General features: G+C 48.9%; 1 protein-coding gene across 17 annotated transcripts in view; it reads left to right on the top strand.

Annotated features, from left to right (window-relative positions):
* The window catches only part of SNX19 (sorting nexin 19), a 132,023-nt gene that overhangs the window by 72,553 nt on the left and 45,345 nt on the right, over positions 1 to 14,125 (top strand). Inside the window, exon 15 of one of the 17 annotated variants that reach the window (XR_012045888.1) lies at positions 7,149 to 7,437. The exons of the other annotated variants lie outside the window; for them this stretch is intronic. The gene's annotated coding sequence lies outside the window, so the exon portion shown is untranslated. The remainder of the gene's footprint in view (positions 1 to 7,148; positions 7,438 to 14,125) is intronic. 17 annotated transcript variants of the gene reach the window in all.

Genomic DNA, 14,125 nt, shown 5'->3' with positions numbered 1-14,125 from the left:
TTTATTTAATATGCTTGTAGAAAAATGCAGTGGTGCATAGCTGAGATCTGACTTTCCCACCCTGTTTTCTCCACAGTCCTGTTGCCTTGATTTCTTCCCACTGGAGCGAGCTATAAATACAGAGCAGGTGCAGCGAGAGCTCCAGCATCACAGGCTGATCTGTGGGGAAGAGCTGGGTTTTTCAGTTCCCCTTTTCAGAAGTCTGTGGTGTCCCTTTTCCTCTGTCCCAGTACAGACAGGGTGGGGGAGCAGGAGGAAAACTCAGTCCCCAGGCTTCCTTTCACTGCACAACTGAATGTCCCCTGGAGCAGCGCTGTCTTTCTGCTGCCTTCCCTGATAGGCAGGTGTCCAACTTCAAATTGGGACTTCTTGACTCTCTGGCTTCACTGCAGCTTGGTCCTGTTCCCATCGGAGAGAAGATCTGGCTGGGGAGGGAGTCTGACCTGGCACAAGGTCTAATGCTCAGTTCACACTGTCCCTGCGTGTCCTGCTGTCTCTGACACTGTGTAAAGGAAGCGAAGATCCTGGCCTGCCTGTGCCAAAACTTTCAGAAAGGTTTTTCCGAGCTAACTGAAGGCGTTAATCCGAGTGAGAGAGTCGGAGCACACGGGAGGACTGAGTAGACCCTAGGCTTCCCAAAGCAGATGAAGATTGGAACATAACCCCATGCAGGAGTTTGATACCATTAAGCTAATACAATCCAGGAGGATTCAGATGAGTATTCCTTAGCGTCCTGTGTCAACAAGCCCTTATTAGATGTTGGGCAGGATCCTAGAAGCAGTTGAGAGCTTCATCTTCCCTGTGGAGCAAAAAAAGAGGCATCCAACAAGACAAGCCACTGGCCCCTCCAACATTGACAAGCCACTGCTTTGCTGCAGCTCCCTTTAGTCCACACCGCACTTGATAGCTCGCTCTCGTCTCTCGTCTTTGCTGTTTTCTACGATACCGTACCAAAGCGGCATCCTCGGAGGCTGGATGCATACATCGGTTGAGTGAGGATGCTCTGCTGTAGCTGGTGGGACTTATAGTGGTACCAGCAGTAGGATTGCTGCTGTGTAGTGTAGTCATTTATTTCTATCCACATAATATATGTTTCTTTGCCGTCATGCGCTGCCTGGTCAGCAGGGAAGAGTATTTCATAATCCCCGACCATGATGTCACCTGGCTGCAGTGACATTACAAGCCACAGAGCAGCAAGAGTGAAACCACTGAGCGTCCCGAAACGGCAGGAAGGGACCAGGCTGCGCTAGGAGTTTCGTCAGCCCATTTCTCCTGCCGCAGCAAAGGCTTGGCTGCCAAAAAAATGTCGCAACGGATGAGGAGAGGGAGATGTGTACGCAGCCCCTGGGGATTGGCGATGGGCGTTCTGTGGAAAAGCACGGGGAATGGGAAACATCCTGCAGAAGGGCTTTTGTTACATCCATGGACTGGTTGTGGTTTTGTATTTGGCAGGCTTTGGAGTGTGTACCTAGGATTAGAAGACCTAAATTCCTTTAAGACCCGGATCTGGGTTTGGAAGGGTCAGGACAGGCACTAAGCATTCCCCTGGTTTTAGGCTGTTCAGATTATAGGATTTGGGTCAGGATTCCCAACTAAAAATGAACTTCTCCATTACAGAATGAACACTGGGCACGTGGATATGAGTCAAGACATACTTTAGCCACATATTCGAGAATCACCTTGTTATAAGTGAATAGGGTGGGACAAACTAGCCATGCAGGCCAGAACTGCAGTATCACTTAAGAGAAGTAGTGGGTGAAAACCTTCCTCTGGTGAAAGTTAGAGTGGAAGATTTAGGCAGCCAGAGCATGAAGGAAAAGGCAAGAAGGTTAATTCACATTATCCAGGGTTTCTGAATAACTGAGTGATCAGGGATGGGGATTGTACGTCAATAGCATCGATGTAGGCAAGCCTGGAGGTGGTGGGACAAAGGTTGCCTGACATCTCCGAGATCCAAGGTGGACAATCATTTGAATCAATCCAAAAGCTTAACTAAGAGAGCCGAGGAAGATGTAGCTTTTCAGGGGAAATATGAGGGTGTCTCAGCAGCGGTGCGCTTTCTCAGTGCTGGTTGAACCTCCATCACTTGGTAAATGAGGTAAACGAGGAGCCTGCGGAGCAGAAGTTGTGCAAGAGCAGGGTGACCAGGAGGCTCACTTCTCTTATGGGTGCAGAGAAGTGCTGGGCTGCTTGGGAACCCCTCCAGCTTTAAACCACTTGCACCTGACTCCCTGACAGTTCCCAAACAGGAGTGGCCCTGAAACCACTACTGGAAGGACTAGCACTGTTTCCAGTCCACGGGGCCCTTGCCTCACCTTGGAGGAATGCATTTGCTTCATAACTGAGATAAACGGCCTGCTGTTTAAATGGAGTTTGTGTTGCAAACACCAACTCTGGGACAAGAGTTTGGCATGCCTCCTGCTTTCCTGCTGCCTGCCGGGTGGGATGGTGCCTCGCTCCACCGATGCGGGGTCTGCTCTGCCGAGGTTGGATTTATTATTGGTGACTGGCCTCTGCTGTTGACGCGATGATTTCTGCTCTGATCTCAGAGGATAACTCTCTCCTAGGCTGGTCTCGGAGGGAACTTGCATTCCTTTCTTATCTCCCACCAGCATGAGTTATGCTCTCAAAAATTAGCCCTTATTTATTAGCACAGCCCAGCCAAAAGCCATCTTCAGGATTTTTGGTTGCATGTGCAAAAATTCCACCTCCCTTTTCTTGCTCCCCTGGAGAGATTCATTAGGAATAACCTCACCTTTCAGGGAATCGGATGCTCCTTCAAAGGTGTTGACTTCCAAGAGGTTTGGAGCAGTGTCCCAAAGAGGTTAGTGTATTCAGCTCATCTGTTTTCACTCCATATAGCACTGGAAGAGCCTCTGGAGAGCTGCGAAGTAAACGCAAGGGCCCTTATTTCTCCCTTAAACTGTAAACTGAGGCAGCGAAGCTAGGATCCCAGGTTACTCTGCACTTCCCCCCCCGCCCCCCCGCCTCCAGATACAAAACAATCTGGAGGAAATTATAACCTGCTTGCAGTGCTTCCTAAGCTAAGGTCCTGCTTGCGGTGCTTGCAGTGCTTCCTAAGCTTGCGGTGCTGCTTGCGGTGCTTGCGGTGCTTCCTAAGCTAAGGAGAGGAGCGTGGAGCCTGACTGCAGCCCCACAGCAAAGCATCTGCCTCGTCCCTGTCCGCCGGAGTGAGATGGACGTGAAACTAAAATAAAACTAATGGCAGACCCAGCTGGACAAGGACAATTTTGGCTTTGGTTGAAAGTCAGAGGAAGCCTCTGTGCTGCTGATGCACAGAGGTAAAGAATTACAAAGGCGATGGGAGGGACCGCAATCAGCAGGAAAAGCGCAGAAAGGCGCTGAGGAGAATCAGATAAATCATGATATCAAATAGCCTGAGAGGAGAGAGACAATATCAGCAGCTCCCAGAGACCAAGAAATCACTAGAAAGAGAAACATCAATGCAGAGGTAGTTACAGTGCAATTAATAAAACCTGACAAAGCCCTGTTTGTTGCTGCGAGCCAGCAAAGCTCTGCTATCGCAGAGCTGCCCTCTAGGATCTGCCGCTATCACAAAGCTGAAGCAGTCAGAAAATGAATCCTGGAGCAGGGATGCAGCTGAGCATCTCTTCCCCTTCTCTTTTGGTCCTGCACTAGTGTAACCCCATCAGTTTGGGGGAAATTACTCTTGATTTGTGTATCCAAGAGGAAGGAAGTGGTCTCTTGAGGCAGGATCAGACCCTGGATTCAGCCTGATACAAGGTGTTTGCAAACCACTTGGAACCTGCGAAGTCCCTGGTTAGGTTCCTTGCTGACAGTCCCCCAAAAAACCTGCAAGTGCTCAGGGCTGGGTGGGTTTCTGTGCCTGTGGCTCCTGCTGCAGTCAACGGAGACTTCTCCTGGATGCGTGGTGTGGTAATATCAGGGTTTTCATTAGGGGGGTTTGCTTTACTGGAGGGAAGAGATAACCAGGGGTAGAGATGTTGACTGGTTTAAGAAAGCGAGCAATTGTGAAGAGGGGAAAAAAAACAACCAAAACAATCTCTGAGCTGCCAACAACTGTAAAACCCAGATTATTTGACCCGTGCTTCACAGACAAGACATTTTTGATTCCAGTGCAAAGAAATATGGGCAAGACATCAAGTTACAAGCCAGAAATATCATGTAACCGGTAATGGCCTTCTATTGACATAGGAAGTGGGATGGTTTTGATAAAATAAGAGCCCACACAAATGAGTTTCTGTGCATATAATTCACAAGAAAAGTCTTTGAGGAGTTTTTTGAAGGAATGTGGTGGTTGTTTTTCCCTGTGTTCTATTTTCCTTGTTCCATTATTAAACAGAAAATAAGGAGATCGCAGGAGGAGCTTCGGCATCCCCTTTGCTCAGGGAGGCTGTGCATTGCCTGCACCCCATAGGGTTCCCCTAAAAACCATCTGGTAGGAGCCTGGGTGAGGTGTAAATGGTGGAAATCACTTCTCCCTGGTGAGAAGCACTTGAAATAGGTCTGCACATAGCCTGCATTTTGGGCCAGGTGTCAGACTTTGTCCTCTGCAGTAAGTGTTTGTCAAGATAAAAAAAAATACAAGTGCTCTCTTTCACTGCTGACCGGTAAAATTGTAACTGGATACAATTCTGGGGGTGCTTTTGGGAAGGTCTGCATTTCAGAGGAGGCTGGGCTGAAAAATTTGGAGACACTGATGTGCATCTCCAGACTGTCTCTTCTGAGTTTGCATTTCATGGTGCAAAGATAGCTGGACATACTTTGCTTTCTCTCGTCTCTGTTTGGTGATTGCTTGGGACTTCTTCCATCTCAAAACCATGTCCCATCAGGCTGCTGGCATCTTGCACCATGTGAGGAAACGGCGATCTAACGCTCGATGACTGTGAGCTTACACTGAACCCAGCAGTCCCATTTGTGGTGTACCTTGCTGCCAGTTTTCTTCACCCGTTTTGAAATCAAATGGTTCATGAAGACCTAAATTAATTTGAGGGGGGGAAAGTAAAGTATCGTTAAACGTGATTAATCTCTTGCTGCTGCCAGTCCCGCGATCATTTCCGGAGTCTTACGGCTGGATTTGTAGATTGAATCCTTGAACTTTTTGCAGACCGGCATCATGCGAACAAGGTCGTTTGTGTTCAATTTCCTTTGTTTGCTTTGTTGTTGGTTTTGGGCAGGAGGATATTGGAGTAAGAAATATGCAGGAAAGGTAAACAGGTCCGTAAGGGATTAGTGCTCCCTGGTTATTTGGATGTGTGATGTTAGAAAGAAGTAAACTCTCTGAGTATCTTTATCTGAAAGTTTACAAATACAAATAAGTCCTACACAGAAACTTAGTACATGATGAAAGATTCAAATATACACAAGGAGAGTGTTTATTTGAATGTGCTCTCAGTTCCTCTGTACGTATTCGGCAGTGGCTGTTTCATTGTAGGAGGTCCAAAAAGTTAATTCACCAAAAGAAGGGCAGTTTTGGAAACAGCAGGGAAGGGACTGGGGCTATTCGTGGATCTGGTTTTTGGTTTCTTTATTCATTTTTGGAAAAAGTTTGTTTTGGCTTGAGCCAAACCAACCTTTTCCTGCGATCTTCATTTACCCGGCTCTGATGCACGACCATGTACCAAGCCAAGCTCAGTAAATTTCTCAGACTTTTATTTTTTTCCAGGGCTGTTTGCCTCCCCACAGACCTCCTGAAGCGCCTGCCCTGCAGGGTCCAAGCCGTGGACGGGTTTCCCTAGCGTTCTGCTGGGTTTGGAAATGGCGTGTTGAACTCTCCCAAATCTGCTGGAAACACTTTCTCCTTGCTTAAACCTCTGCTGCGTGTAAATGCGCAGGCCTTACGGATTATGCTGAGCTTTCACAGATGGACTAGGAAGAGCCAGTGCTGGAAGTTTAAGCCAGCGCAACAGGAGTTAGGGGATAGCTGGCTCGGCAGGGACACGGGGGGTTATAAACTGCAAGAAAGACAGTGTGAGGTGGGGTAATGCTTCAAATCAGGTCTGCGTGCTAAAAGATGATGACAATTATCTTGTGTAAAAGATGCGCTGGTCAGCATCTTTTGCCCCCCGTTCTAGGCTACTCCTGGGGGCATTTGTGCCCCACGAATCTCAGCTCCAGCACTGTGCCCGTACTCTTTCCCTCCCCTGCCCACAGCCCTCCCTGTCTGTGCAGATTACCTCCTAATGATGAGTGTGTAATAGTTCCCATTTCATTTGGTCTCAGCTGCCTCCAGCGCGCTGCCTTTCGTACCTATGTTAAAGGGCAGTCCCTCAGATGTGGGCTGCCCGTGGCCAGGAAATTGCCAGGGCTGGCATTACGCTCCCCGCTACCTTCCTGACAAGCATGAGGGTTTTACTACTTTCCTTAGCTTGGTTCTTCCCCCCAAAGCTTTTCACATCACAAAAAGTGTCAGGATTTAAGACGAGCTCCTGCAGCTTCAAGAGGCGCCTCTGTTTTTCTTCCTTCAGCCCCATAGACTCTTTTGTCCCGCAGCGGTGGGGAGAGAAGGGGACCTAGGAGCGTGTGTGTATGCAACGTTATGAGAGACCTCCGGAGCAAAGCGACGGGGGCTATAGATCTATAGATTAAAGAGAGAGCGAGGGCCAAGTGCCAAAATGGTTGTGTCACTTGTAAGAGCTAGGGCCAGGAGCTGGGCTTAGCGGCACAAGTCTTTCCATCGCTGGTGACTCACTTGTTGACATTTTTGGCTGCCCTCCTGGGCTGGAAGGGGCCGAGGGAAAAGCAGAGGAGCTGCTCACTGTGTAAAGCTCACTGGGCAAAGGGGGCTGCAGGAGAGGGGCATCGTGGAGGGATGCCAGTTGCCTTCTGCTGCCTGGCAGGAAGGGTCTTGGTCCAGCCCTAGGAACTTCTAGGTGCTGCATTACTGATGGTAATAACTTCGGGTTGAGTCTAGGAAAAAGATGAAAGCTTTGTTTCTCACTCTCTGTGAGAAACTGGGAATTGTTAGCAGCAGTGTCTGCTAGGAAAAAGTAAAAAGTTTTAAAAACAACTTTACGCGGCTCATGAAATCTGAAAATTTTCCAATAATGTCTCTTTTAAGTGTTACAGATGTGTCTTTGCTATCAGGTTCTCAAGATGCCATATAGGACAATTCTCTGTCTTTTCTCTTTGTTTCTCTGTTGCAGTTGCTGTTCTGTGTCTCGGAGGAATAATATTGAACATGGCATATAGGAACTGGCTCTTAACTCCCGGCACAGATTACGTTTGCGTACGCAGAAAGAGAAGCTGTTTCGGCTAGCCGTACTCCAGCAGAATGGATGTAATACCATCTGAAAAGGTTACATGCAGCTTGCCCGTGCAAAGAGGTTTTTAATGCTGTGCTCGTTGGCGTGACGCCCGAGACTGTGCCTTCCCATCGGCAGATGCCCTGTGCATCTTCTGCCTGTTGCACCTGCAGAGCGTGGTTTTTAGAGGGTAATGAAATTGGAAGTATTTTCTGTCACGCTTCTAAAATTAACTTAAAATCTGCACTTTGGTTTAGGCTTTTCAGATTTGGGAGTGAGGAGTTGAAAGAATCGGAACGACAACTCTGTTTTGGTACAAAATATCAGATTTCTTGTTTTTCAACAACAGACGTGCTTTCAGGTTGGGTTTTGCTGAAGGGAAGGAATTTTCCCTTTTTCAAGTCTCTTTCCAATTTCTTTTCCACATAGAGGAAATCAGGAGAAAAGCAGGAGGAAAAAACAATTTGAAACTCACGGCAGTACTATTTCTGTCAGAAAAACTGCAGACTTCTGACCAAAGTGAAAATTCCCCTTTGGCAACCTCCTGGGTGGGCAGCGGTGCCCGTGCTCTCCAGGTGGTAGCTCCCTGTATCATCTCTCTGATCATTTCTTTGCCGACATCTGATTCGCAGCCTTTGAAGTCAATAGAAGTCTTGCCATTAATTTCCGAGGCTTTCAGATGATGTTCTGTATGCATGCAAACTAATGTGAGGGTTAAATATCCTGTTAAGTCTGCTTGGCTTTTTCCATCGAACGTGTCACATTTAAATAACCTAATTAAATGAAGTCCTTTCATTTTAGATGATGTTTAGATGCATATAATTGCCCTGAGAGTGCAGCTGTCCAGCTGGCAGAGAGGTTATAAAAGATGGAAAACACTTGAATAAAAACAAGGCCCTCCTCGGGTTTGGACTCCATAGCTGGGATGGAAGGCCAGTACATTGCATGTGGTTTAAAAACATCCGCAGGCATCGTGGAGCTGTCAGGGATGCTCTGATGGCGGAAAACTCTTTCTGACCTCTCCCGTCTTGAATTTTGGCTCGTTGTACCGTGGAAAGCTTGGACTCATGGGATGTTAGGGGGTTTTATCTCTCTTGGTTGGCACCTCGGTGCAGGACAACCTGGGAAGGGCCGAGTCCTGCTGCTTTTGCACCTCCTGCCTGAAGTGATGGCTGAGCCCTGGGGTCCTCCTTGCCCAACCATCTTGGAAAGAGCCTTTCTGGGATGCAGGAGATGGCCAGTTGTTTTCCTGCCCCTACCTTACAGACCCAGCCTGCACCAAGGAGGACAGATGAGTGCTCTTTGCCGTGTCCTGCTGCCTGTCGAATGGCTCTTGGCTCCTTCTTCCCTCCATCCCCTCCAATGCATCCATCTGCAGAGCAGAGAGCCGTGAGGAGTGGCTCCCTCTGCAAGACAGGAGTGTCTTTGGGAAGGGGCCAGCTCCATGTGTATAATATTTCCATTAACTCAGGGAGCGGAACTCTTGGGCTCAGGGCCCAGGTCGTGCTGGAGAGGCAGCGTAGCTGGAGTAATGGTGCTCGTCTATCACCCCGATGTCGGCGAGCGGCCGGGAGGACAGCGAGACCCCAGTGTGGAGGTTCACACCTTTTTTGATAGTGGCAATGCCTTCATGTGATGTGATGGCTCCCGGGACAGCATCACCTGGCCCTGAGCTTTTCCTGAGCTCATCGTGGGGCAGGGGGACGTAGGCCGTGCTAAGGATGCTCTGAGTAACGCTTGGTGCTGCCAGCTTCCCGGCACAGCCCTGCCGCTGCAGGGCACCTGCTGCCATCCCCTCTGCTTCATCCCGCTTGGGGTTGGCAAGGCAGGGAGGTGACAGCAGCTCCCTGGCTCGGTCAAGTAGCTGGAGTTTCTTCTCCCAGGTGTGTGGAGAACGCACATCTGGTCAGCAGGGACATGTGTTTCTGGGACCCTCTTTTCTGCACTGTGAGTCCATCCCAGCTGGAGCCAGAAATCCTTTGCCTTGGAGACTCGCTGTGCTGACACATGCACTCTGGCCACAACAGAGCAAATCCTGCTTTTTTTAATCCCGCTCCAAGCTAGAAAGTGCTTAGTGTTTCCCTTTTCCAAAGGGTTTGGGCCACGTCAGGTCCTGCAGGGATGGTGGCTGTCTTCTCTCCTCCCCGTGCGCACCAGGAGTCTTGGAGAGGGATGCAAGCAGGACGGGTCCCCTCTGCAGCTAAAACAAGTGAGATTCCACCCAATTAACACCGATGAAGCATCCTTGCTTCCAGGGAGAAGCAATATCTCCTCAACCTGCACAGGACTCCCCTTTCTTGCTTAATCTCAGGATCAGTAGCGCCCACCAAGGACTGTTCCTTTTGTAGACCTCGACCTTGTCCGTGCTCAGGCATTATTTGAACCCCCCAGCGCGCAGGCTGCGGGAAAACAATCCCAGCAGAAACCCCACGTGCTGTCACTTCCACTTAGAGATGGTGGCAGTGATGCTACCAGGGTGGTGAGCAACAGGTTTTTGGCCGCACGGTTGTCTGGGGGACCTGGGTCTGGAAGAGGGACCTTTCTCTTTCCAGCAAAACCCTCTGGAGCCCTCCAGGAGAGGACGGCTAAGGCGATATTGATGCTCCCCCCCTGCCTTTTTGCAGCCCGGGTTGTTTTATTTTTCCTCTTGCCCCCTCTCTCCTGCAGCACAAAAGGACATTCTTGTACCAAAGTATTTTTTCTGCATACTTGCAGTGTGAGCAAAGCAGGAGGGGTGAGGGCAAGGAGGGGGAATTGAAAGGTTTGGGAAAAAGTCTCACACAGGGCTTAGTTTACAAGGGACAGCTGAGCGTGTAAACCCGGTCTCCAAAGAGGGTTGTTAGGAGCTTTTCTGGCAGCATTTCCCCTCCTACCCCCAACCTCTGGCTAAGCTGCTTCGAGGGAAAACAGAAAGGAGAAAGAAGGGGGGAGAGCATTTTTGAATGCTCCAAAAGTCAGACCTCAAAAAAAAAAAAACACCAAAACCAACCACTGACAGACACAGCAAGGCTCATTGAGCTGAGCAAATAAACCTGGACAAGTGGGCTGGGTGGCTCTGGGGAGGTGGGCGAAGTGGTGCAGATGGGGGCGGATGCCTTGTGCATCCGAGACATCATTATTCGGTAGGCTAAACAGTCCCAAAGAGGGACAAATGTCCCCTTCGCAACGTAAGCTGGTGGCTAGCCTGGTTGGTGGACCCCGAGGTGTTCAGCAGGGCACTGGGCACAGAGCACCCGTAAAATTCACAGTAAATCCCCATTCCAAACAATTCTCCTGTTGTGGACCCGTCCCCTTTGGTGCCTCAGGACGTGGGTTTTGTGTGGTACTTGGGGCGCACGGAGCAGAGGGGTAGGTGCCAAGGTAAGATGCCGTTCCTGGCAGACTGCTTGTAACCCCATCTCTCTCTTGGTCCTCCTGTACTTTTCTTACCTGCGGTGTGGCTAAGGATCTTGATATTTGAATAATTGGGATTATGGTACCAAAATCAGCAGTCCCTGTGTTTTTATAGACATGGAATTGAATAGGTATGGAATTGAAAATCAAGTTTTTGGGATGCAGAAGGCTTTTGCTTCCTGCAAGTCCTAGTTATAATATTCAGCAATGCCAGCTTGCCTCGCATTAATAATTATGTCTTATCCTTGGTCTATGCAAAGCAAAAGGCCTGGTGCTTGCACAGGGCTTTTTGCCTGATACTGGTACTATCTCTGGATGTCAGTCTGTCAGCCTCTTTGGATAAAGTTCATTTTCAGGCCGGTAGTCCTAGTGTCTGATTAGGGGGCGAGGCTGGGAAGCAGGGAGGGTGCAGTGGGGTTTGGACCCTCCCCGGATACTGCCCCGACCGTCACCCATGCTGAACATCTTTGAAACCGTTATTAATATAGGGCAAAACCTGACTTTTGCGAGGTGTCACACTGTAACGTGTTTTCATCCTGTCCCAAAGCAACCGCTAATGCTGTCAAAACACGGTTTCTAAATGTGCATTTCATTTACATCTTGTGTTGGTGCACGTACAGGTATGTGTGCTACCTCAGCTGAGACACGAGTGCGTATTAGAAACATACTTGCTGTGAATTAACAGCCCCGTACACATGTATCTCTCATTAAATGCTACGGGGTGGAGGTAGGGATTGTTGCCTCGGGCTCTCGCTATGAGATCTCTCAGCACCATATGCAATAAATATGTTTTTAATAAGCAGTCATTAATGACTGGACAATAACAGCTTTATTAAGCTTAAATTAAGGGCATGCTTGGGAACCTTAATCTGAGACTATATGGTGTAATGGAATATACTGGAATTCCGCTTCTTTTTTTTCTTTTTTTAAAGACTTCTTGCAAGCAAGTATTTGCAAGCCATTGTGGGGAAAACGATGCGTTCCCTGAAGGCCTGATCCTGCCCTGGGATCTTCCTGTGTTTGAGTTATTTCAGGGGCACTTAAGTGTGATTTGGAGGAGGGATGCAGTGGAACCAGCCCCTGTTTCATGGTGCAGATAGTTGGTGCAGGGTAAGGAGGAAAACTGGCCGAGGTTGCTGCAATATTGTCGAAGACTTGCTTGCAACAGTAATTTGGGAGGAGGGAGAGGCTGCTTTAGCCCTGCTGTCCTGCCCACTGAGTGAAACAGCCTCTTCCCTCTATTCCCCCCGCAGTGTCCGAAGGAGGGAGGCTGCTTCTCTCCTGCCTCTAGCAATTGCAGCGTGTCACAAGGATGTTGGGTCCCGACCTCGCAGTCGTATCTCCATGGGTGGGCATTGCACGCAGCCGCCCTTTTGCTGCCCTAATTCCTTGTGGGGGCTGCAGCTCCTTGAATAGCCAGATAAAGGCTTTTCTGCTGCCGCTTTAACCCCTGCCTACCAAAATCATGGGGGTGGCTCGCGTGCCCAGAGCTGTGTGTGTGTCTGCAGGATCGGGCTGCGAGTCTGGGCTCAGGTACCCCTTGGTTGTCCTTGCAAGCAGCAAGTATGGAAAGCAAGCCAGGGACCACGCGTCGCTTTGGGACTCAGGCGAGCAGGCAGGAGCGAAGGATGCCAAAAAGGAATCCCACTCTTTATTAGATGATGATAAAACCATGGTAAAATAACAATAACACCTGGGCACAAATATCCGAAGTACATTAAGTGCAGGGGTTTGGCTGGGAAAGTCTCAGGACAACCTACAACAAAATCCCAAGCCATTGGAAAGCTATTACTGCAGCCCGTCCCACTGCTGTTTTACCACCCCTACATCCCCCGGCCACCCGGTGACTGCTGAGCTCTGCTATTTGCTTTCTTACATGGGTTAGTGTCCATTTTGCGCTGTCTTCCGGGCACAGCTTGTTCTTGCAAACTGGCTTTCAAGCCTGTAAGGACCAGCTCCGGTCCTTCCCGGGAATATCCAGCCCACAAATGCAGTGGGTTGCACCTCCCTGGCTGTGCGGTGTGTCGGTTGTCTCCAAGGCTCTGCTAGCGTCGATGGAGATGGTTAATGCAGGTAAGCTCAGACCTCTCCTGTCTCTGGATTGTACCCGGTGGTGTCCCTGCACCGAAGGGCAGTCAGGAAAAGGCATGACAGGATTGGTGGTCAGCTTGCTTTCAAAGACCTTAGGCTGACCTGGAAAAATGACTCGGCATTGGTATGAATCAGACCTTCCTCCAAGCCCAAAGCATGGGACTTGCATCAAGTCTGTTCCCTTAAATCGCTCTGACCTGGACCCCTTGAACTCCCTCTGCTCCTCTCCCACTGCCTTGTAATCCTCCAAGCCCCAGCTGCGTCCCTGGCCAGCCCTCACTGCCCTCTTCCAGCTTCCCTTACCATCTGGGCTGACCTACTTGCGTCTTGTTGCTTCATTGACTCTCCAGCTATTTTTTTTAGTTCACTTTTGAGAATTAACATCATTCCCAGTTCTCTCTGTTTCCACTCTTAAGTGGATGACTGCATCTCCAGTGTTTTAAATACAGATTGTACTTAAGGATATAATTCTTAAGAAACGTGTGGAGCTAAGTCAGCCCAATGTGTTGCACGCAAGCGTGTATGAGCACAGGTCTGATTTCTGTGCTAGCTCAGGGGACGCTTTGAAATCAGTGAAATGATGCTGTCAGATGAGAACTGGGCTGTGAAGTTGCTGCGTCTGTGCCTTTTGATGTCTGTCTTATACTGGACAGAATGAACCAGATTCCTCCCCAGATCCATTGGCTCCTTGACAGGGATGAACAGGATCCAGCAATAAGGATTTTGCTGCGGATTTGGCTCCCTGAATATTCCACTTTATGGTGAAATGAATTGTGTATGTTTTAGCACCAAGTGTTGCTCTGAATTGGCTGGAAAATATGAGATGTTTCTGCAGAATATTTCAGTGTTCAATGGAAAAAAATCAGCTGTGATTTTCTGTTTTGGGGAGGGCTTGAAAACAAAAGAAAACATGATTTTTGGCTGAAGATATTTGTATTGCTCTTTTGGGCTGGACTTTGAGGATATTTGTAGTGTTATAGTGAGGTGGAGTTTATTTGCATGAGTTGCCTTGCTTGAAACTGGGCTAAGTTTTGCTGCTGCTCTCTAAGATGTGTTGGGTCTGTATGTTTGCCTCTTCAGCACCAGCTAAAATGCAGATGGCTTTTGATCCTGCTGTAACCACCAACACCGTTTACCTCTGGTGGACTTCTAGACTTCTGCTTTCAAAGCAGGCAAAAGGCACTTTGCTTCAAAGCCCGTTCAAGCAAAACAAGCCTCCCACCTCTGTGTTTTACAAGCTAGTTACTCCAGACACGATAAATACTTGGCTCTAGCAGAAAAGCCCGAGTGTGGAATGGCATCCCTAAATAGCAAGCAGAACAGTTTTGCGAAGTAGATAGGGTCTTAGACTCTGATCTCACTCCTGCTTTTCTCAGCCATCCAGAAAAGCAAGG

This window comes from Ciconia boyciana, chromosome 20 (assembly GCF_034638445.1).
Source record: "Ciconia boyciana chromosome 20, ASM3463844v1, whole genome shotgun sequence".
Classification (NCBI taxonomy): Eukaryota; Metazoa; Chordata; class Aves; order Ciconiiformes; family Ciconiidae; genus Ciconia; species Ciconia boyciana.
Note: the sequence above shows the minus strand (reverse complement) of the source record. Positions and strands in the feature narration are given on the sequence as shown.